The sequence below is a fragment of the Eubalaena glacialis genome, chromosome 9 (genome assembly GCF_028564815.1).
Source record: "Eubalaena glacialis isolate mEubGla1 chromosome 9, mEubGla1.1.hap2.+ XY, whole genome shotgun sequence".
In the NCBI taxonomy this organism is placed as follows: domain Eukaryota; kingdom Metazoa; phylum Chordata; class Mammalia; order Artiodactyla; family Balaenidae; genus Eubalaena; species Eubalaena glacialis.
The window spans coordinates 55,874,368-55,899,878 of NC_083724.1; the positions used below are offsets into that span (position 1 = coordinate 55,874,368).

The 25,511-nt window shown below is 39.2% G+C and overlaps 1 protein-coding gene across 5 annotated transcripts in view; it reads right to left on the minus strand.

The window, feature by feature from the left end:
- GLIS3 (GLIS family zinc finger 3) overlaps positions 1-25,511 on the minus strand; it is a 506,081-nt gene that overhangs the window by 402,595 nt on the left and 77,975 nt on the right. Inside the window, exon 1 of one of the 5 annotated variants that reach the window (XM_061200388.1) lies at positions 6,507-6,529. The exons of the other annotated variants lie outside the window; for them this stretch is intronic. The gene's annotated coding sequence lies outside the window, so the exon portion shown is untranslated. Of the gene's footprint in view, positions 1-6,506; positions 6,530-25,511 lie in introns of those variants that run through there. 5 annotated transcript variants of the gene reach the window in all.

A 25,511-nucleotide genomic window follows, 5' to 3' on the forward strand; every position in this document is an offset into this window, starting at 1 on the left:
GCCGATGAAGACAACTTGCCCTTTGAAAATTACAGAATCTTAGACCAGAGGGCACCTAGAAAGTCATCACATTCATTCCCTACCTTCAGGTCACTCTTCCCAGTTCCTAATGATTTGTGAAGAATAATCAAAAACCTCTTTCTGTAACCCAGTTCAACTTTATGATCTAACCCCAAGTCCTCTCCTCACACAAAGCAGCCCCCTACCGTAGCTGCCCCCCAAGTTCCTCCACTATAGGGAGGGGAAGTTGCCTCTCTGCCAGCCTTACCTAAACTCAGAATGAAAAAGAAACATTTGCAGAATTAAAATGTGCATTTTTCCCATTATGCCTTTACGTCAAAATGATGCTTACTGAGTAATTTAAAGATGGGTTACAAATCTGGGATTAATGATTATTCCTCTTTAAAGTTAAGAATAGCTAATAATAATAGCTAACATACTACTATGTGCTTTACACATAGTAAGATCTTTATGGATATTATTTCATCTTCACAGCAATGCTATGACATAAGCATCATTTTTCTCATTGTGCCTGCATTGCAGATGAGGAAGCAGCAGCACAGTGGGCATAAATAGGTTGCCTAAGGCCATACAGCTCATGAGTGGAAGAGGGGGCATTCAGAGCCGGCAGCCTGGCCCAGGGTCCGTGCCCTTAACCATTGTACTACACTGCCTCTGAGCAGGGTAGGAGACAGGGAAGCAAATGGAATGATTTGTTAAGATCACTTTTAGGTCAGTGATTCTACAATTCTAACTTTGCTTTACCTGGCTAAAGTAAAGTACTTCCACCTTAACAGCCACAGAAATACTATACGTCCCTTGAGCAAAGCTGGGGGCAATGACAGAGTGCTTAAAACAGCACGGTCAGTGTGTGTGACTCAATAACCATTCTGTTCACCAACAGCAAAGTTACTTCTATTCTACTAATGTCACATTAACCTCCTTTCCTGCCAAGTGCAGGCCTAAGCAGGCCTGCAGTTTTCATTTTAGTTCACTCCCTGGGGAGAAACTTTTATTTGTCAAAGCAGATTCCTGCCACACATAAGTAATCTAAGAAACTAGCTGATTTCTAAAATATGGCTTCTTTATATGACTACCAAGTACACATTCTCCCAAGATAAATGACAAAAGGAGAAGTGATAATTAACATGCTCGGGAATGGGGGATGGAAAAGATTTCTATTTTAGATCTTGAGACTACAATGGCTGTGGACAACTTCTGATCTCCTTGCAGCTCAGCCTGACGTCAATGGAAAGGGGACTGAGTGAGAACTGTGCCTCTGAGCAGCTTCCAAAGGAGTGGTCTTAAGAATATAAAGTCTACTAAGTTGCTCAACATGGTGTAGCATAAGTGTTTGAAAACAAGTGTGCTATTCTGCTCCAGCTGAAGTGGGCAGGGTTGGAAGAGGCTGTTCTACTCAGGGCCCTTCTGTGAGTAGCGATTACGCAATTTAACCGTGTCCCCATACTCTTTGTAAAGTGTGAATCAAATTTTCTGTCAGGGAATAGTATTTTCCACACCCGTGTAGAGAATAATTTAAAAAACCCCAGTGGCTTGCCAGTTTTTACAGCTTATGGCTCTATATGACGAGGGAACATGCAGTTTTTTTTGCCTAAAGTCCTATGCCAACCTCCACATGCCAGGAGATGAAGCTCTGTGGGTGGTTGCTTCTTGGTAAAACTGATATCCATCACCTTTTATGCCCTTCAGCAGAGATGAATCCATGGCTAGAAAGTCTCCAGCTCCTGTGACATTCCTTCCCCCAACTTAGGCTGTCGGAAGAGGAATACGGTGCCCAACTTCTCTGCTGGCGCACCCCTTCAGTAGAACACTACTGAGCATGCCCATCATGAATGCACAGTCATTTTATATAACTTATGTACTCATGGTACTGTCCATGCCAGGTGCATTATAAAACATACATAAAAGAGCCATTTTAAAAGAACACAAGAAAAATAGACAAAATTATAGGTTTTCTTCCTGCACTAAAATGGATATCCATCCTCCACTTTGGAGTCCCCTGATCTAACCCAATCCTCTCATTTTATAGATGAAGACACTCAGCTCAAAGAGGTAAAATTACTTCTACTGGGAGTCACCAAGTTCACCTAGAACCCACACATCTTGACCCTAGATCAGTACTCCTTGAAGGTTCTCAACATCGGTCTGTGCTACCTCACCTCAGGAAGGTACATTTGGAAGAACATAAGGTCTCTGGGTTTGTCATAATGCCTGGGTGTGGCATTGGCACACATGAGTGTGGGTCAGGAATGCTAAACACCTACAATCCAGAGAACAGTCCTCCACACAAAGAATCCCCTAGTCCAAATGGCAATAGGGCCCTTGTTGGGAGCAACCCTCACAAGATGGGCTTCCCTTTCCCAATAGAAACGTCATCAGTGACGAGTCTCTGTTATTCTCAATGCACCAGCTCTTGGATTCTTATAAGTCACATTCATTCCATTTCACTTTTCTCTACAACCTTCATCATAACAGTCGTCAGAAAGACTCATGGCTAGAGGCTTTGTAGAATTCCTACCTCTCTGCTAGGGTTTTTTTGTTTTTGTTTTTGTTTTTAATTTATTTATTTATTTTTGGCTGCGTTGGGTCTTCATTGCTGTGTGAGGGCTTTCTCTAGTTGCGGTGAGTGGGCTTCTCATTGCAGTGGCTTCTCGTGCTGCGGAGCACGGGCTCTAGGCATGCGGGCTTCAGTAGTTGTGGCACACGGGCTCAACAGTTGTGGCTCGCGGGCTCTAGAGCACAGGCTCAGTAGTTGTGGCGCATGGGCTTAGTTGCTCCGCGGCATGTGGGATCCTCCCGGACCAGGGCTTGAACCCGTGTCCCCTGCATTGGCAGGCAGACTCTCAACCACTGCGCCACCAGGGAAGTCTCTCTGCAAGGGTTCCTTAACCTTGGTACTACTGACATTTGGGGCTGGATAATTCTTTGTGTGGGGAGTTCTCCTGTGCATTTCAGATGTTTAGCAGCATCCCTGACCCCTATCCACCAGAATCCAGTAACATCTCTCCAGTATGACAACCAAAATATCTGCAGGCATTGCCAAAACCACCCACAGTTGAGAACCACTGCTCTAGACCAAAACTGCAAATAAGAAATCTACACAGGCATAAGGAGATGAGACATCCCATCACCTCATCCTTAATTTTTTCTGTCGATATCAGTCTATGGCTTGGTGTGAAGTTAGGGTACACCGTTCACAGAATGTAAGGACGATGTTTTGTTCAGCTTGGTATCTCCAGTGCTAGGACAATGCCTGGCACGTAGCAGGCGCACCGTAAGTATTTACTGAATGAAAGAAGCCTTCTTCAGAACAATACGTACCTTAGTTAACTCAAGCCTTAATAAATGAGCCTAATTCCAGTAACAGAAGTCCCAAAGACCTTCTTGAGAAAACATCAGAAAGCACCTATTACGATAGTTTTGTAATATATAAAAGATCTGTGGTGTGGTTAATCATTCCATCTTTGAGCAACTCAACCAGAAAGTAACCATCAGATTATCATGCCAGTTGTTATCAGTGAAGTTTGGCATCCAATTGCCTTTCCTATGTTGTGGTAGCCTTAAGTTTATCTTAACATCCCTCTGTACTATCTGGGAAAGCATTTGAATTGCCAATCTGAAAACAGGGCTTTGCAACATGCTTTGAATTAGAATAGACTTTCAAAGTTGGCCTACTTAAATTCATATCTAGCAAGCTATTTATGACTGCTAGGCAGGAATATTTTTTTTAAGAGCAAACTTTAGTAAGCTGCCCTGGGGAATTTTTTTTTCTTATCTTGGGATTCTACAATCTAGAAAACCTCAGTCTTCAGTTTAAAAATAAGCAAGGCCCCCTAGAAAATGGAAACCTCAAAATACAGAAAGAAATACAACACTTATCCTGCTAGTCCGGGGAGCAAGGGGCTCCTACAGGCCCACACCAGGCTCCAGGTCTTGATGAAGCTTCATTGCCCAGTCCTATTTTCCACTGCTCTGGTCAAGCAGTCTCCTCATGGTCTCACCAATAAGCCATGAGTCATCTCAGTTATGGGCCTTTTCTCATGTTGGTCCCCACCTGGAATGTTCCCCATTTCCCTCTCTCAAGGTAAACTCCATATACCCTTACCTTCCCTCATCCAGGAAGCCAACTCCAACACTGCCAGCTCTCACAGACAGTCCTCTACTTGGAGTTGCTACCATACTTATAATCTGTACCACACATTTCCCCACTTAAGTAAATGCTATCTTAGAGGGTTCAGCTGTGGCTTCCTTTGGATTAAATTGGTCTCCCCAACGAGACTAAATTCCCTGGGCATCTACGAAACCCACATCCCACCAGCATCTGGCTCAATCCTGGCCACATGGTGACTGCTCAATAAAAACTTGTTTACAGAGCTATTCCAGATTGTGCTAAATGTATGAATCTGTGCCCTATTCTTTATGTACATTTCTTCTGGATTCCATGTAATTATGTAAATTCAAGGTCCACTGGGCCCAACTCTAACAAAACCCACAAAATGAATTCTCATTGGGATGGCTTTGGGCAGTGAGCTTTCCAGCAGACTCCTAAGACAGAGTTTCCCTGAGGAGGTTTCATTCACACTCGGTGCAGAAAGAGACCTACCAAGCTTTGCCACAATCCTGCCAATCCCTTATTTTGCAAGGAAAGAGACATTGTGTCACTTAACTGTCAGCTCACAACACCAGGTGGTGGGATAAAAGGGTATGCTGCCTTGGTTAAAGTTAGCCCTTAAGAACAAAGGTCACACCAGACACACTGATGGTAGGAATGTAAAATGGTGTAGTAACTTTGGAAAACAATTTGGCAATTTATTAAAAAGTTAAACATCACACCCATTAGGATGGTTCTAATAAAAAAAAAAAAAGATTTTTTTTAACAGAAAATAACAACCTTTGGGGAGGATGTGGAGAAATTAAAACCTTGGTGCAGCACTATGGAAAATAGTATGGAGGTTCCTCAAAAAATTAAACATAGAAATACCATATGATCCAGCAAAACCATTTCTGGGTATTTACACAAACAATTGAAGGCAGGGTCTCAAAGAGACATCTGTACACCCATGTTCATAGCAGCATTATCCACAACAGTCAAAAGCTGGAAGCAACCTAAGCATCCACGGATGAATGGATAAACAAAATGAGTCATATACATACAACGGAATACTATTCAACCTTAAAAAGAAAGGAAATTCTGACACATAGTACAACATGGGTGAACCTTGAGGACATTATGCTAAGTGTAGTAAGTCAGTCACAAAAAGACAAATACTGTTATATTTTCACTTACATGGATACCTAGAGTAGTCAAATTCGTAGAGACAGAAAGTAGAATGGTGGTTGTTGGGGGCTGAGGGGGAGGGAGAATGGGGAATTGTTACTCAATGAGTATAGAGTTTTAGTTTTGCAAGAAGAAAAGAGTTCTGGGTATTGGTTGCACAACAATGTGGATGTATTTAACAGTACTGAACTGTACACTTAATGGTTATTATGGTAAATTTTGTGTTCTGTGCATTTTACCATAATTAAAATTTTAAGAAAAATTTTTACACTTAAACATAAATTTACCCAGGAATCCCACTCCTAGATATCTACCCAGGAGAAATGAAAGCATACATCCACAGAAAGATCCATATGTGAATGTCCATAGCAACGCTATTCATAACAGCCAAAAACTGAAAACAACCCAAATATCCACCAATTGATAAATGGATAAATAAAATGTGGTATATCCATACAATGGAATATTATTGAATATAGAAAGAATTAAATACTGATACTCGCTCCAACAGGATGAATATTAAAAACATTTTACTAAGAGAAAGAAATCAGACACAAAAGACCACATATTCTATGATTCCATTTGCATGAAATGCCCAGAAGAGACAAATCCACAGAGAAAAAGAATAGATTAATGGTTGCCTGAGACTGGGAGTAGGAACAAAGATTAACTGTAAACATACAGGAGCAATTTTATTGGGGTGACGGACATGTTCTAAAGCTGGATTATGGTCATAGTTGCACAATTCTACAAATTTACCTTAAGTCATTGGATTGCATGCTTCTGTGCATGGTGTTGAGTTGAAAAAGAAAACAGACCTCAATAAAAAAATTAAGCATAAAAACAAATAATAAGGGTCACTGATCTGCTTTCTTCACAAACAGACTTCCATCTCTTTTCTCCCCCAGTGGTTGAATTTTAGGAGCTTCTTCTAATGGGCCCCTTCATTTCAGAACCATACTTGTTATTGATCACACCTTGGAAAGGAGGATGGATCATCAAATCTATTCATTCCTTCCATAAGCAAATATTTACTGAGGCACTATGCTGGGTACTTGGGGCAAAAAAGGGAACAAGGCAGATGTGATCCCTTGCAGTCCCAGGGCTGAGAGTTACAGACACAAAAGCGGGCAAAATAAGACAGTGTGATATATTCTACAATAGGGGAACACACAGGTGTGACAGGGCATACGGTGGGGCACCTCACCTTGATTTCGATATCAGGGGATCCTGAAGAAATTCTCAAGTGAGGTCTGAAAAGCAAGTATGGAAACAAAGATGAGCCAGGGAAGAGGAATAGTTTTCCATACAGAGGGAACAGTAGGTGCAAAGGCCTAGAGGCCAAAGAAATGGAACATTTGGAGAAGTGATGCTATTCAGTCATAGTGTGAGAAGTGAAGAGTAGGAAAATGAATTTGGGGAAAGTAAACAGGGGTCAGATCATAAAGATCTTCACAGGTACATTAAGGAGTTTGAGCTTTGTCCTAAGTGGTATGGGGAGGCAATAAAATGTTTTCAGCAAGTGAATAACATGACAAAATTTGGAGTTCGCTGGAGATAAAATGTTGAGGAGTCAAAACTAGAAGCAGGAAGTTCCTTTAGGAGGCTGCTATAGATTGATGCTGGGCTGGGCCTGAGAAGAGACAGCAGCTGCCATGACAAAAATATCTGCCTGCATGGGAGGTGGCTTATGAATGGACATGCGATCTGTCCATTCACGGGTAGGCTTCAGAATAAAGTACAAGGTCCTCCTGCAGCTAACCATATTAAGGCACTTATTTTAGCCCCTTCTCCTCCAGCTGTTTCCTTTGATTCAGACACTCCCCACAGCCTGCCTAACCCCTATGCATTCTTGATTTCTCAGTTTAGAAGCCATTCCTCCAGAAAGCCATCTCTGACAACCCCTGACAGCCACATTCTAGGCTAGAAGCCTCTCCTATACACTCCCTTTGAAACATGTGCTTATTCTCTACACAGCATGTATTATATCCCTCTGCAATGCAAATGCCCAAACAGTGATCTGTTTTATCGCTAAATGTGTGTTATCCAATAGAACTTTCTATGATAATGGCAATATTTTATATCTGTGCTATCCAATATGGTAGCCATCAGCTACATGTAAGCACTTACAGTAGCCATCAGCTACATGTAAGCTAGAGTGACTAAGGAACAGAACGTTTAATTTTATTTAATTTTATTAATTTACATTTAGATTTACATAGCCACATGTGGCCATCATATTGGAAAGCACAGCACGACACATTATAGTCTGTAAACACAGGCACTGTATCTTTTCACTGCTGAAACTCTGGCATATATAAAAGCATGGGGTACATAATAGGAACTTGATAAATATACAAATACTTATATAATAAATAAGTAATACAGACAGGCTCAGACTGCCATAATTATATGCATTCATTCATTCAACAAACACTTATCAAGCACCTAGAAAGTTCCCAGTACTGTTCTAGATACCAGGGTTACAGATCAAATACCCTGCTTTTGTGGCGCTTACACTTTAAAGGGAAGACAGAAAATAAACATTAAGCAAAACAAAAATAAACAATTTCGGAGAGAGGTGTTACGAAAAAAAAAATAAAGCAAAGTAAAGGGATAGAGAGTAATGGAGAGAGTATGTGCTGGTTTTAATGATACTTTATCTCACTAATAGTATTTGCCAGAGCCTCTGTTGCCCCAGCATTCTAGCACATATCAAACAAAACTCATGATGAAAGTTAATGGAACAAACTTTAACAGAAAGTAAGATAATTGCTCAGAAATAAATTCTGCTCTCTGATCATCTTGTCATAAAAGCTTTCAAGTATGCATTTTTGTGGAAAGAAGGCAGTGGCAAAATTGACCCATATTCTGTTTCAGAGCTATTAATGTGTCAAATGGTTAGCCCCAGCAGGCAGAGAATTTCTGCAAACTCTGGGGGAAACATCTGAATTACCCAGTGTCACAACATGTGTCAGAACCAGCAGACAATCAAAATCTCCACCTGCAGCATGTATCTTCTGTTTTGTAATTTAATTTACTCCACATTTACTGAGCATCTCCCTAAGTGTGAGGGACAGGAACCTACTAGTGCCTGCGCTCCAAGAGCTCCCACACCAGGAAGAAAAAGAGAAACCACACATTAAAAAAAAAAAAAAAAGACAACTTGAGCAGAGCATGTTACACCATTTTCTTTCTTTTGGTTTTCATTTAGCTTCTGAATGTTCTTTATCCTTGGTCATAAAATCTCCAAGAATGCTGTATCCTTTCCTAAAACCAAGATTATTTCATAATTCAGCATCTTGCATAAAAGGAAATTTCCCTTAGCTACTGCAGCATCTAACACCATTGGGATTACAAATCATGTAGCTGGGAAACATGTCAGAATATAAAGTTCATTTCGTATGCTGGGAAAAAAATTGTAAGGCTGGTCAACAGCATGTAACTTATGCTAATCACTTACCCAAGAGGAGATTCCCCAACAGGATCATCTGGAATTTAAAAATATTTGCCCACCTCTCCTGGTTGTGAGAACTAGGTGAAACAGGGCAGGACAGCACTCTGTAGTTTTAAAAGCCCTGTATAAATGGTCATTAGAAAAAAATGATGATTCTTGCTCTCATAGCACTAGTTGACTGGTACACAGGTAAGCCAATATTCAAACACAGAGAAGATAGATTAAAAACTTGGCCTCATGCAGATAGAGGCAAAACTTCACTGAAATGACCTCCAGCCTCCTTGTTAGAAGAGAGGATTAATATGCAAGCAAATAAATCTATGTGCAAACCCTCCCACCACACCTCTGAAATTCTCCAATTAGAACTGAGCTAAACTTCTGCATGCACAGTCACTGGTCATATGTTTGCCAGTGAAGGGACAGGAAAGACATGCATGTGTGTGTGTGCACATATAAATAAATATGTGCCGTATATTATATATACACTCACTTTCAGGTGGGAAGGGAGTTCACTTCTTTTGTTAATTATGATGGCACGCTTTTGTGGAGGTTGACAAATCACTTACCATTTATGATGAAGAAAAAGTATGTTTGAACTTCTCTGGTGGCACAGTGGTTAGGAATCTGCCTGCCAATGCAGGGGACACGGGTTCGATCCCTGGTCCAGGAAGATCCCACATGCTGCTGAGCAACTAAGCCCATGTGCCACAACTACTGAGCCTGCCCTCTAGAACCCACGAGCCACAACTACTGAAGCCCGCGCACTTAGAGCCCATGCTCCGCAACAAGAGAAGCCACTGCAATGAGAAGCCCGCGCACTGCAATGAAGAGCAGCCCCCGCTTGCAGCTAGAGAAAGCCTGTGCACCGCAACTAGAGAAAGCCTGTGCGCAACAATGAAGACCCAACGCAGACAAAATTAATTAATTAATTAATTTAAAAAATTAATTAAAAAAAGAAAAGAAAAAGTATGTTTGGTCTTATTACCACTCTACTAAGAAAAGATTCCTGGATTTTCCAATGCTCTACTTTCATCTTCCAAGCATCAAAAACCCTGAAGCTTCACTATAATGCCATTGCCTGGGTGTATACCATGGAATCATCTTTCTATGATTCAGTTTTGATGCACTGAATGTTCCCGTCATCAGCATCCATTTCCAATACCTACTGAAAGCTCTAGACTCTGAAAACAGGTCTGTGTTACTACTTCAAAGTTTCCTCATGACACTGTGTTACTACAAAGTCATGTTCCAGCTCTCAATGTTTGTTTTCTTCAATAGTACGACAATACTTAGTTGGTATCTGCCTGCCTTTAAAAGAAAGATGAACTTAGTTGTTTTCAAAATCCTTTTCTTAAAACTGTTCTGCAATATAGGGATAGACACAGGAGAATTAAAAAATCAAAAATACGGTTCTAATGCAATTCTAAATTCAAATATAATTCTTATTTTGATGCTGGACTCCATGTTGTTTGGTGTGATGGTCCCACTGCAGCCTTCCTAATGTTTGAGAAAATCATGTCCACATAAATTCATTACATATGCTCAGAGAAGATTGTTTTTTAAAAAAAACTTTTGACTTTTCCTTCTATTTAAATAGACAGATGCCAGGGCAGTTTTTCTTCCCTAGTTCTAAATTAATTCCATGCAAGGAGAAAATGTGGGTTAAATTGGCAAACACATTGGACTTAGAGAGCCCCACCAGGGTTCTGAAGGAAGGCTAGAGAGAGCCAAGTTCAGCTGTCACATACAAGTTCACTGTGATGCATACCTGGTTGTTCTTTGTTTTTAGTCCTATCTCAGTATTTCTATGATTTCTAGTATACCCTCAGTCCAATGTGGTCGAGGACTTAGGTTTCAAAACTCTTTACATGTTCCTGCTAAGTTTATTCTTACTAAAGCTATGGATCTGTAAATATCCATTTTCTATCTGATGAGCAGGATGTGGGGGAGGTGGTTGTCACAACAAGAAGAGATGAAGCAGACAAAGAATGTCAGATGCATTGTATTAAAAATCAAACTCCTCCTCTCTTGAATGGCAAATTGGAATCGATCTGATCCGCACAACAGCATAAGAGAATGGAGACCTCAGTACATTAAACAACGAACATTCAAAGGGGAACAGAGCCACACTAAGGGGACTGCTGCTGCCAGGAGCCGAGGCGCTGGAAAATGTGCTACTAAAGCAAACAAAGGAGAGGGTGATGTTTCCCAAGTGTCCCCCAGTTTGCTTTTGTCAGGTGATCTCTACCACTCCCACGGAACAATAAAGAGGGTCTGGAAATGGGAAGTAGGGCACCAGAGTGACTGGTTCGTGAGCACAAAAGTGGTCAACCCAAGAAGCCAAAGAGAACTTTCATGCTTCAGAAAAATTGTGCAGGGAAACACACAGAGCATAGATGTGACTCATTCACTTGGCTCAGACCTGATACCTGTTTGTAAGCCATTAGCCATAAAAGCATTGTGGCATTAAAAAAAATTATTTAGCCTTCTCCCCCATGACAACTGTCAATATAGGGCCTCTTACCCTAAACATGGACAGGCAAGTGACTCCTTCCAAAAAGGGGGCAACATTGGCAGAAATTTCTAAGAGGGAAAATCTTCAAGGGTATGCACCCACATAACAGTGCTCAGCATGGACTGTCCTTGTGTCTGAAAGTAGCACCCTTCTCTAAAGAGACCAAGAAATGTCATTTGGTTCTAAGGCAGGCCACTTGCAGTATCCTCATCCCGTACAGTTCCTTCTTTAGAAGACATGCCTTGCTTATATATTTTAAAGTGTTAAGCTCCAAAAAGGTAAAGCTAGTATAATTTAATTTACCTGTCATAGCCTGAGTCAGGGTCCTCCATCTGTGGTCTCTTTATAAGTAACTCTTCAGCAAAGAATCAAGAGCAAACCCCCCATTTTCTGGTCACTTTCAGTTGGCATCCCAAATCACAATTCAAACAAAATTAAAATAAACAAAAGGATTTCTGTGGAATTAAGTTTTGCAGCAGCATGAAATAGTATTTTAATAAAACAACCAACAGACAATAATGGCCTCTCTAAAATTAAAGCAAGATGAGGACTTACAAACATATGGGACTTATTTAGCATCTGTTATGAGATTGAAAAACTCATCAAAATGGACTTTTCCTTCTCCCTCTACTTCCATTAAGAGTATTTAGATTCTGCTCTAGAAGAGATGGCATAATGTGCCTAAAGCAGAACTCTCTTGATTTGTACGCTCGACCCCGTTCCTACTCAGTCTTATCAATCTACCCCAGTTGCTCAAGCAGAAAAGCCACACATCATCCCTTATTTGTTGCTTCCCTTTTACTACAATATCCTATCAATCAGCCAGTCCTGTTGATGATATTTCCCAAATCCATCCCCAATCCATCTACTTCTTTCTCCCCACCTCCATTACAACCACCATGGTCTAAACCAGAGCTGTATGATAGAACTTTCTGCAGTGATGGAGATGTTCTATATGTGTACTGTCCAATATGGCAGACACCAGCCACATGTTTCTATTGAGCACTTGAAATGTGGCTAGTGTAACTGGAAAAAAATGACTTTAGGTTAATAAATTTTGGGTGGCGGAGGGGATACATTAATGTTTTTAATTGTCTTTCCATGCTCTATTTCTTGAGATATGTTAGACTGGCTCTCTCCCCCTCTCTTGACCCTAGCCTCATGCCATCTTGCTACTCTTTTCTTCCCTCTTTCTCCTCTCATCCTTCTCTTACTCCGCAAACTTCTGCTTATCTCTGGTGTTCTCATGCAGAAAATTTTAGCTAGTTCTTTTAACTGTTTTTTAAAAAATTGTAGTAAAATATATACATAAAATCTACCATTTTAATCATTTTAAGTGTACAGTTCAGAAGAGGTAAGTACATTCACATTGTTGTGCAACCATCCTCCAGAAATCTTCATCTTGCAAAACTGAAACTACACCCATTAAACTACTACTCCCCTCTCCCAGCCCCTGGCAACCACAATTCTACTTTCTGTCTCTATGAATTTGACTACTCTACGTACCTCATGTAAATGGAATCATACAGTATTTATCTTTTTGTGACTGGCATGTTTCAGTTAGCATAATGTCCTCCAGGCTCATCCATATTGTAGCATGTGTCAGATACGTTAATTAATTTTGAATTAAATTTAAACTGCCACATATGGCTAGTGGCTACCATACTGGACAGCCAAGTGTAAATCATCATCATCTTTCTCCTAGTCTCCCACACTCACTCTTTGCTCCCTAAAATTTATTCCCTACATATCAGTCAAACTGATCTTTTAAAAATACAAATCACAATGTACCAAATCAGCCCATGCCCCATCATCACCTTAAAACACTCCCCTGGGTTTATTTTTTTCATGGCACTCATAGATATCTGAAATAATCCTTATTAATTGTTTCTTTATTATCTGTTTCTTCCTCTAAAATATAAGGCCTATGAGAGCCAAAATTGGTCAGTATTGTATCCTTATTAACTCAAGCAGTGCCTGGCACATAAGTAGAGCTCAATAAGTAATTACTAAAGTAATAAATCAATGAATTTGGAATAGACATTTAAAAAATTTTAATTTTATCTTCTATGTTTTGCTTTACAGCAATCCTCCACTAATGGAGGTGATTAGTGAGTCCATCCATTAATATAACAAGTGCTTTGAGCTTTTGCACCTAACATGCCAGGGGGCTGTCACTGTATATCCATGCCCTCTTACATAGTCCCCTTGTGACCACTGGCACAAATCTGACAGAGAACTGACCAACATCAGGCACACAGGCTACAGACACTAGAATTAGGTCCTTGAACTATCTGAGCAGCTGAGGAGTACCAAGGTCTAAACCAGAGCTTCTAAAATGTAGTATGTCCTTACTGGGTGACAGGTATAACAAGATAAGGGAACCTGAATACCCACAGCCCCCAGGCCTGTTGACTGCATCCTCTACAAATCTTATCCATTTAACTCCGTGTGCTGAACAAATATCACCATTTTCTACGTGCCTCAAGATACAAAACTTGTTGAGAAGCACTGTTAACCCACTGAACCCATGCTTTAATAAATGTGATCAAACCACAAACCCTCAAAATATCATTCAAATATTTAGAAATCAGTCACTTCTCTCATACCCATAGTGAACAGGGAGAAAGATGAAAAAATACCAGTTACAAATTTGACCGTAGTTATGGCAATCACTATTCTAAGCATCTTTCAATGAAAAACACTAATATTTTTTTAAAACTCACAAATAACGTAGCTGAGCTAAGGGAAGGGAGAGGCCTTGGCTGGTACGTCAGCATGTGCAGCAGACCCATAATGGGCAGAGCAGGGATAGGGGCTTGTCCCAGATGACTGTTAGGTTGAAGAGGCTGGACTCAGGAGATAGCCCATGTGGCCAGGAAATTGAGGAAATAAGTAAACAAGAATAACAGGAGCAGGGTTCTCACTGTTGCAGAAGGAGATACAAATGTGGAAAGGAATACAACTAGGATAAGCCTTGTGGTGTTAAACTGGGAATTAGAGGTATTGGTACGAACTCAAGCTTTTTAATATCTATAGTTAGATAGATATAGAAAGACATATAGATGTTTGTGTGTATATAGTATGTGTGTACATACCTATATATTTCCCAGTTCTTCCTACTGAGAGGGCCTAGAAGCTACGATACCTCAGTAGCAATAAGCACATCTACCACCCAGAACCTTGATTTCTAAAAATACCACTCTCCATCAAAAAGAACCAGGGCTCTTAAGAGAAGTGACTGATTCCAGGGCAGGGGCACGAAAGTACTAGATAAGTCTAGAACATCTAATTATAGCAGAAAGTAAAAAATTGCTCAAGGAACGATAGAGACATTTCAAAAGGACTCGGGAGACAGTCTGAAAGGGCTTCCACTGGACAAATCTGGGACATATTGGGCATCAAAATAAATATTGATAGCAATGGTTTATAACATGCTGAGAAAATTAAAACCCATGACATACTGTATAAATAAATAATTTTTTACTGTGGAATTAAATTAATAAATTTAGAAGTAATGATGAGGTTAGAAAATAATCTGTGTAACTAAAAGCAGAGGGTAAAAGTTTGATGAAGAATTGGATATTTAGATAATCTCAAAGTATTTCCATATCACAAACTTATAAGTCACTTATAAATTCCTGAATACAAAATATTAATTAACTTTAGAGAGGAGAAACCTGGCACAACTATCTTGACCAAGAGACAGAAGTTATCATCACCAGCACTGAACACATTGATGCCCCGATATGATTCCTCGAGAGGAACACAGCATTGTATCTGAGGTCTTCAGACCCAAAGCACAACGCCTCATCGTGAGCAACATGGACAATGTAAGAGGCAGGTGCTCTTCAAAAACGTCAGCTCACCAAAGTAAAAAAAAAAAAAAAAAAAAAGACTGAAAAAGACAAAAGACTAAGGAACTATTCCTAACTAAAAGAGACCAAGAGACATGACGAAAACAATGTGTAATACTCTAGGTTGGATCCCAGAGCAAAAAGGAAAGGGAAAAACAAAAGAAGGATTTTTTTTTTCTTTTTTTCCTCTTCTAGGAAATATACACTGAAATATTTCAAGATATTGGAACATGTCTACAACTTACTCTCAAATGATTCAGAAAAAAATACATATAGAGAGATATATGGATATATGTCAAAGCTTGACATTTTCGAAGAGCTGAGAAAGAATAATAAGGCAAAAATGAGGTAAAATGTTCAAATTTGGGGAATCTGGGTAAAGGGCATATGGAAATCTTTGTACCAGGCTTACAACTTTTTCTTGAAGTTTAACATTGTTTAAAATTTTTAAAGTTAACCAAAAATATATAGGTAAAAAATAAAGAAAATAAATAATTTTTTATTTGGCATTTTCTTGGAACCCTCAAGCATGCACAAAATACATGTATAATACAGGGGCCATGAATTAGCTGGAAAAATCTTTTTCTCACATTTTCCTTAGATGAATGAGAACATAAAGATCAATTAGTGCGCTAAGAGGTTTTGAAAATTATCTAGATTTAATTCAGGCAACTGACCTAATTTTTTTCCAAAACCCTCTTTTGATATCAAAGAATGTCTAAAGAAAGAACTACCAACACACAGAATGGAAAATCTAATACTTGACTTTGGCTAACATGTGATTATACCATGAGAGAAAGGGGCAAAGATAACATATGGAAATACCAAGAGGCAGAAATAGTTGAGAAAAGCACTGCATGTACTGACAATGCAAGAAAAAAGAGGCCAAGGCAAACCTGATGATAGGAATTAGACAGTCTGAAAAGGCAGTATCATCTGTCTTTAAGCAAGAAGTCCCAGCGCTAGGAGTCATCTCTAAGAGCTCTTGAAAGGGACCCCAGAGGCCACCTGGGCAAATTTCCCAATGCAAAGAGGACCCATACAGGTCTGGGAAGATGTCCAGATCAGCTGCCCTCGGACAGACCAGAAAGGGAAGGAGGAAGAAGCTACTTAGGCTCTTGGGATGATGGAGTTGGAGCTTTGCCACAGACCCAAAGGACCCTTGATATGTCTTTGTATTTTAACATTCATGCCACTGGTGCCACCTCCAGACTCCTCTCCCTCCTTCCCTTTTCTCCACCCAGAGTCAGTGAGACCAGGTATGTGACAGTGCTTTGCAAGCTCTAAGCTTTGTATAAACATAAACCATTATGGACCACAACTTCTCTAGACACTGTAGTAAAGTGCACCTTCCTCTTTCTCTTCTCCTGTTGCAACTCCCAAGCAAAATATTATTCTATCTACCCAGCTTCTCTCACTATCCACTTATCTAAAAGACAACCTCTCTGCATCGGATTCTGCATGACTCAATTCTTCCAGAAAGCCTTACACTGACTCACCTTACAACCTAGAAAATGGACACGCAGAAATGAGATGCTTAGAATGGGCCCAGCCTTGTGTTTAACCTTTTCATCCGTGAATCACTTAACACTCATCACCAACAACAAACATAAACAGACCCAGCCAAGACTTTACTTAACCCCACAGCATTGTAGCTCACCCAATGTTTCAAGTCACAATGTTACTATTTAGTGTCAAGTGCTTGCACAGATCACTAATTCAGTAGGCAAGTTTTTGGATGTAAGGGTCAAAGAACAGTGGTACTTTAAAAGAAAGAATAAAGGCATCACCTGAACCAAGTCTGGGCAGTACCAAGTCCAGGGGAATGTGTTATACTTTAACTACACGCTAAGCAATTTGAGTAAAAAAAAGTGGTATATGTTTTGCATCTTAACAAATTGGCTTAACAAAGTGCTTATGTTTGAGATAAAAGGTGTCAAACTCATTTTGCTGTCAGTAAGATGAAAATGATGCAGCGTTCCATTTCTTGAGCCAACGTGTTCATTCACAGGGTTATACCAAGCAGAAGGGGAATAACAGATTATGTCTCCACTCTGTTCATCTCAGTAGCCTTCAGGTTAACTCCTTTAACTGCTCTTCCTTACAGAATGAGAGAAAAAAATACTTTTTAGGTAGGCTGGGGTTTTTTAAGGAAAGAGAAAGATTACTTTTAAAGTACCTACATCTCCCACACCTACACTCCACAAGAGGAGTTCTTTTTAGATTTATGAAATTGCTTTGAGATAATCTGGCCCCGATTTTTAATTTTACAAATTAGGAAAGAAAAAGACAGATGGGGAAAGGATGTAACATCTGCACTGCCTCTTCTTCCCCTCCACTCCAGCACATCCCCACATATCTTAGAGTTGGACTGAGAATACTCAAGTCTCAATCCTTTGTACTTTGTGACTTTGGTCAAGTCATTTAACCTCGTGGGTGAGACAGACATGACGTCTTCTCACAACCACCGCTTCCAACGTTTACATTCTATGATTCACTACTCCTAGGTTAAAAGTTCATTAAGTGTGCCTCTCTCAAAGACACACATTGCCTCACAAATTGACCATAAAAAGTCAAATTTCCCTAAAATCCCTCAAACCCACTGACTGATCCTTTTGGAGACCCACTCTCATTTTCTCTTGAACCTAGGCCCCCTTGTTTATTCTCACAGCTGATCTCATGGTTCCTTGATAAAAGAAGTTTGTTTTACTCAGCCTCTAAAACACCACAGGAACCTCTTGAACAATTGCTGCTTACATTAGAAGCCACCTTCCATGAATGTGAGCAAATAAGTTCACTACAGAAGCCAATCTAAAATTCCCTTAGGCTTTTAGCCAATATTTTAAAACTCCATCTATTTTTCAAAATTACGGTTTGGGTTTTTTTTTTTAATTTGCTTAAAATATTGATGTCTACATTTTCTAGTTATATCTTTGATGATACTGTTAGGTTTATGAGGAGGGCATTTTCTAGTTATGTCTTTGATGACAGTGTTAAGTTTATGAGGAGGGGCATTGCAGGCAGTATAATCACAAATTTTGGAAATTTTGCATTTTGAGACCTGTTCTCTATAAATTTCGGATCCAGTTTTGCAGGCTTATAAGTAACTTCTACAATGAAAACAAAACAAACAAGATACGAAGATGCCATCAAAGTCAACGGCTTCTATACTCTACAACGAACAGCCAGAAAAAACCCACCACAGTAAACTGCTAAAATCACAATTAGAAACATGTTGAAAGTGCCAAATGGTATTTATATCGAGACAAGGAAAGTTCCCACAATCACACAGGTTGGGCTCAGAGGAAACTATCTTCACTGAAGCCCCTTGCGCTCTGATATAAACCCACCACCTAACCCTGAGCCTTCACTCAACTCCTGTAGGCCTCAATCCCTAATCCACAAGACGTAAGGAGGGACCAAGGTGATCTCAGAGATTATTTCTAGTCCTAACATACATTCAATCATGATTATAACCAAGCAACTAAAAACTTGCTAACCAACAGTGAATTTGTCAGTTTTTCATCTGGCAATCATACCGATAACAACGTCAAAAAACGTATGAATGCTTATCATCAAGATGTCCTGTGGGATGTTGCTCATCATACACTGTCCTCTTTTATGACTCCCTGGGAAAATCTTTTGTCTTGTGTCTCATTATTAGGAATAGCCAGCCCTGCTTCACTATAGAACCTTAAGGGCACTATGATTCACATAGCTGATTATGTTTCCCTCCTTGCACTGGCTGCAGGAAAACTGAGAACCCAATCTTTGACTCACCTCTAACAAATGGTGTAGGGCCCTATGAGATGCACTGGGGGTCCTAACTTAACCCTTTGTTTCATCCCACTTTCTCTTCTCCCCATTTCCTCACTTACCTTCTTTCATCTTTTTCTATTGTTTATATCTCTGAAAACTACTTTTAACCTTTTTCGACACAAAGGGGATATTTCAAGCTATTTTCATTTACTGACATCAATGCTAAACAGCAAAATCGTTCTTTTAGTGACTTGCATTTTTCAAACACTGTCACTACACCAACACATAAGAGCACCAAGCACCCATTTAATGTTCTCTTACACATAATTTTATGCCAAGATTTAGATCACAATTGTCACTTTGAGTATCATTATCATTACTACAATACTTTTCAGCCCTTACATTTACAAAGATCTTCATAGTATTTTTCTAGTGAGACTTCACATTTGTTATCTCATTTGATTTTCTCAACAATCATATGAAATAGTTGCAGCAGTTATTAATATGATTATCTTCATGCTTACAGATGAGGAAAACAGGCTTGGAGAGGTTAAACAGCTTGCCCACACTGACAAAGTTAATAAGTTAATAAGACAAGACCACAGGCTTTTTTCCCAAGTCTAGTATTTTTCCCCATAACTACAAAATTTTGTCTCTTATATAGTTTACTCCTTGAAATTTTGTCCTAGGATCCATGACTCAGATGTTTTATTTAGTTGGTTTTCTAAGTAGTATTAGCCTGCTAGTCAAAATCATGTCAATTACTCTTTGGTAATGGAACCTCAGCATGATGAGAACTAGACGGCCAAGACACTGGAAAATTTTGTAACCATTAGAAAATGCATGAGTAATTTATTTCCTCCATTGGAATTCAGTGATGGCATTAAGAAAACTCATTCCTGCAACTTAACAAGGAACATAAATGCTTTAATGTGGTCTGCTAGTAGTCACACAGAGTAAAACTGCCTCTTGAGTCACTAGAACTAGTAAAAACCATTTAGTAGTAGAAGATGAAATTTAGACAAGGCAGGCTGAAGAGAAGATCTAACTAACTGTTTCTTGATGATGAGCTCACACTACTTCAACCACATCTAAGAGAAAGAATCACGAAGTTCAAATCATATTCATTTCCAAGTCATTGACATTGCTAATGTGTGAGAGGATGAAATGTTGACAACTTGAACTCCTGAGACTCTGAATAAACCAGAGTCTATTCATTCTACAAGTCATGAATTTGGAAAGTAAGGGAACACTGCATAGGCAATTTTTCTGAGTTTTAATTTCTTCAGATAAAATGAGGAACAGGAAGGTCAAACAACACTTTCTAACAACATCCTATGATTGCATGAATACTTATTAGCGCCACCTACTTGAAATATTATCATTTCAACAACTGGCCAGAATTTTAAAATATATTTATATAATGTGTGGGTAATGGGTAATGTTCCAGCACATTTAAATCATTATTCAGGAATTTGACTATTTTTCTTTAATCAACTTCAAACATTACTGGTTTGAATTACTAATTCCTGCCCACGAGACAATGTATTCGTATGTATCTTCTCTCAGCAGACTACGCATTGGATGCTCAAGTTAATTCTGCTTTCCAATATCTTGACAGTAAGGATGAACAGAAGTAAGTTGGTCTCTTACTTAGCTAATTAACTTTTTATATACATATAGCCTGTATTCTCCCCAACTAATCTATAAAACTCTATGAAGATAGGACCATATATGTCTGTTGAACAACTGTATGCTCAGTGCTTGACACACAGTCATTAGAATACATATATATGGCGAAAAAATTTTTAAAAATTACCAACAAAGAAAAGTTACAAAACTCAAACAGAGAAATACTGGCTCTTCCCTAGAGAAGGTTAAAGGGTGCTATGCCTAGGCTCAAACTCTGTATCACGACCCGTCTATGCCTAAGGGAGAGTGAATGGTAAGAAGGAGCCAAGCAAGGATAAGAAAACTGTATGGCTTCCTGCTTCTTACTGAAGTAGAACTTTACAGCACTGCCTCAAAGTATGGAGATAACAAGGTAGAAAGCGAAGAGCCAAGTCTCCTTCTGGCTACTCCTTATCTATGTGACCTTAGGCAAGTTACTTAACTTTCCTGAACCTTGATTTCCTCCACTGCAAAATGGGGCAGGAGTAACAGTATTTATGGCATAGAGTTGTTGATGAGGACTAAAAAGACAATGGATGTAAAATGTCTAGCTTATAGCATGACCTCAATAAGCAGTGGCTATTATTATTAATTAATTAGTTTGAAGTAAATTTCTAGACTATCACTCCACCGAGTTTTTAAAAGAATAAGAATAATTAATCTCTGAGAGGGGCACAGTTTATCATATATACATATTCATATATATATATATATATATATATGTATGTATATATATATATATATGAAATCCAGTCAGAATAATCATTAGGAGCATCCCTGGAAAAAAAAAAAAAAGCAGAAGTCCTAGCACACAAGGAAGAAGCCTATACTGTTGGGAGAGGTCTGCAGAAAGATAATAGGCAGTTCCGTCCCTTCGCTTTGCTGACAGAGAGTGTGCAGAAGGAGACAGCTCTGCAGCAGTTGGAACCTCACCAAGCACCCCTGTTTTTCTCTTTCTCTCTCTCTTGGGTATTCCTCTCTAAGTCAGGTGATCTTTCACGGTCCCAGAAAGACAGGTCTGAGCTTGCAGACTCCCAAAGATGGCTCTGGGCCATGTTATGTTACACACACACAAAAAAGTAGGTTAAGTCCACATAATGATGGTCTGTCTGGAATGGAAAGTTGGGAAGAGCTACTGAAGGTTTTCAAGCAAAAACTGTAGAAAAGGCAGTGACTCCAGGACTATATTGGCCTCTTTGGTACAGACCCTTGTCCTAATAAAATGGCAAAATACGGGGTTGATAAATCAGAAGCTTTGAGCACAAAGAATAGTCATAATTCTGAATGTGTGCTCTGGTATTTCTGTGTAACTGACTATTTACTGACAAAATGACTTGAATAAGTCACTGAAATACCTGAAAAGTACCTGAAAAATACCTGAAAAAGCCTAAGAGTAAAGTACTGAATTACAGAACACAAAGGAAGATTTAGGAACTCTGGAAAATATAAGGTCTTGACTTAAAGATCCACAGCAGACCTATCTGGGACTTCTACAAGATCAAAAGTTTCTATAAAGACAGAAACCCACAAATATCATCATGGGATGAAACCAAAGCATGATAGCAGGTGAAGGCCAAGGAGTTCTGAACTCCCTTCAGAAAGGACAAGAGAAGCAATGCTGACTCAACTGAAAGCCAACACTGTTGAGGGTCGTAGAATCTCCCTTCATTTCCTCCTTTCCAAAGGTTGCCCGTGGACCCAAGGGATGTGGGCAAAATGGTGATGACATCAAAATGTGTGTGTTCACACCTGTACTGTAACACACAGTTTGTTGGAATCAGTGCATGTTTAACTTCAAAAACCTTGTTGAGGACCCCTCTATTGATTTTCCATCCTCAAGTCAGGAGGATTTTTCTCCCTATACTTTAAAAGAACATAAGGAGGGTGGGGCAGGAGAATTACAGAGTTATAAACTGACCAAAGCCTTGGACTGCCAGGAAACAGAAATAAAGGCAATCTTTTGAAATACAAAAGGGCGAATTAGATACTGGTAGAGAGAACTCTAAGGTGGCAATAGAAAGAAAAGGGAATAATGATGAATTTAGTTTCTGTGTGTGTGTGTGCTTTCATTTTATTTTTTTTAACATCTTTATTGGAGTATAATTGCTTTACAATGTTGTGTTAGTTTCTGCTGTATAACAAAGTGAAGCAGCTATACGTGTACATATATCCCCATATCCCCTTCCTCTTGCGCCTCCCCCCCACCCTCCCTATCCCACCCCTCTAGGTGATCACAAAGCACCGAGCTGCTCTCCCTGTGCTATGCAGTTGCTTCCCACTAGCTATCTATTTTACATTTGGTAGCATATATATGTAAATACTACTCTCTCACTTCGCCCCAGCTTACCCTTCCCCCTCCCCATGTCCTCAAGTCCATTCTCTACGTCTGCATCTTTATTCCTGTCCTGCCCCTAGGTTCATCAGAACCATTTTTTCCGTTTTTTTTTAGATTCCATATATATGTGTTAGCATACAGTATTTGTTTTTCTCTGACATACTTCACTCTGTATGACAGACTCTAGGTCTATCCACCTCACTACAAATAACTCAATTTTGTTTCTTTTTATGGTTGAGTAATATTCCATTGTATATATATGCCACATCCTCTTTATCCATTCACCTGTCAGTGGACACTTAGGTTGCTTCCATGTCCTGGCTATTATGAATAGTGCTGCAAGGAACATTGTGGTACATGACTCTTTTTGAATTATGGTTTTCTCAGGGTACATGCTGAGTAGTGGGATTGCTGGGTCATATGGTAGTTCTATTTTTAGTTTTTTAAGGAACCTCCATACTGTTCTCCATAGTGGCTGTGGAGAATTTACATTCCCACAACAGTGCAAGAGGGTTCCCTTTTCTCTACACCCTCTCCAGCATTTATTTTTTGTAGATTTTTTGATGATGGCTATTCTGACCGGTGTGAGGTGATACCTCATTGTAGTTTTGATTTGCATTTTTCTAATGATTAGTGATGTGGAGCATCCTTTCATGTGTTTGTTGGAAATCTGTATATCTTCTTTGGAGGAATGTCTATTTAGGTCTTCTGCCCATTTTTGGATTGGGTTGTTTGTTTTTTTGATATTGAGCTGCATGAGCTGCTTGTATATTTAGGAGATAATCCTTTGTCACTTGCTTCATTTGCAAATATTTTCTCCCATTCTGAGGGTTGTCTTTTTGGTTTCCTTTCCTGTGCAAAAGCTTTTAAGTTTCATTTGTTTATTTTTGTTTTTATTTCCATTACTCTAGGAGGTGGGTCAAAAAGGATCTTGCTCTGATTTATGTCATAGAGTGTTCTGCCTATGTTTTCCTCTAAGAGTTTTATAGTGTCTGGCCTTACATTTAGGTCTTTAATCCATTTTGAGTTTATGTTTGTGTATGGTGTTAGGAAGTGTTCTAACTTCATTCTTTTACCTGTAGCTGTCCAGTTTTCCCAGCACCAATTATTGAAGAGGTTGTCTTTTACTCCGTTGTATATTCTTGCCTCCTTTATCAAAGGTAAGGTGAGCATATGTGCGTGGGTTTATCTCTGGGCTCTCTATCCTGTTCCATTGATCTATATTTCTGTTTTTGTGCCAGTACCATACTGTCTGGATTACTGTATTTATTGTAGTATAGTCTGAAGTCAGGGAGCCTGATTCCTCCAGCTCCATTTTTCTTTCTCAAGATTGCTTTGGTTATTCGGGGTCTTTTGTGTTTCCATACAAATTGTGAAATTTTTTGTTCTAGTTCTGTGAAAAATGCCATTGGTAGTTTGATAGGGATTGCACTGAATCTGTAGATTGCTTTCAGTAGTATAGTAATTTTCACAATGTTGATTCTTCCAATCCAAAAACATGGTATATCTGTCCATGTGTTTATATCATCTTTAATTTCTTTCATCAGTGTCTTATAGTTTTCTGCATACAGGTCTTTTGTCTCCTTAGGTTTATTCCTAGATATTTTATTCTTTTTGTTGCAATGGTAAATGGGAGTATTTCCTTAATTCTCTTTCAGATTTTTTGTCGTTACTGTGTAGGAACGCAAGAAATTTCTCTGCATAAATTTTGTATCCTGCTACTTTACCAAATTCATCAATTACCTCTAGTAGTTTTCTGGTAGCATCTTTAGGATACTCTATGTATAGTATCATGTCATCTGCAAACAGTGACAGTTTTGCTTCTTCTTTTCCGATTTGGATTCCTTTTCTTTTTCTTCTCTGATTGCGTGACTAAAACTTCCAAAACTATGTTGAATAATAGTGGTGAGAGTGGGCAACCTTGTCATCTTCCTGATTTTAGAGGAAATGGCTTCACTTTTTCACCACTGAGGACAATGTTGGCTGTGGGTTTATCATATATGGCTTTTATTACATTGAGGTAGGTTCCCTCTTTGCCTACCTTCTGGAGAGTTTTTATCATAAATGGTGTTGAATTTTCTTGAAAGCTTTTTCTGCATCTACTGAGATTATCGTATGGTTTTTATCCTTCAATTTGTTAATAAGGTGTATCACATTGATTGATTTGCGTATATTGAAGAATCTTTGCATTCCTAGGATAAACCCCACTTGATCATGGTGTATGATTCTTTAAATGTGCTGTTGGATTCTGTTTGCTGGTATTTTGTTGAGGATGTTTGCATCTGTGTTCATCAGTGATATTGGCCTGTAGTTTTCTTTTTTTGTCACATCTTTGGTTTTGGTATCAGGGTGATAGTGGCCTCATAGAATGAGCTTGGGAGTGTTCCTACGTCTCCTATATTTTGGAAGAGTTTGAGAAGGATAGGTGTTAGCTCTTCTCTAAATGTTTGATAGAATTCACCTGTGAAGCCATCTGGTACCTGGGCTTTTGATTGTTGGAAGATTTTTAATCACAGTTTCAATTTCAGTGCTTGTGATTGGTCTGTTCAAATTTTCTATTTCTTCTTGGTTCAGTCTTGGAAGGTTGTACTTTTCTAAGAATTTGTCCATTTCTTCCA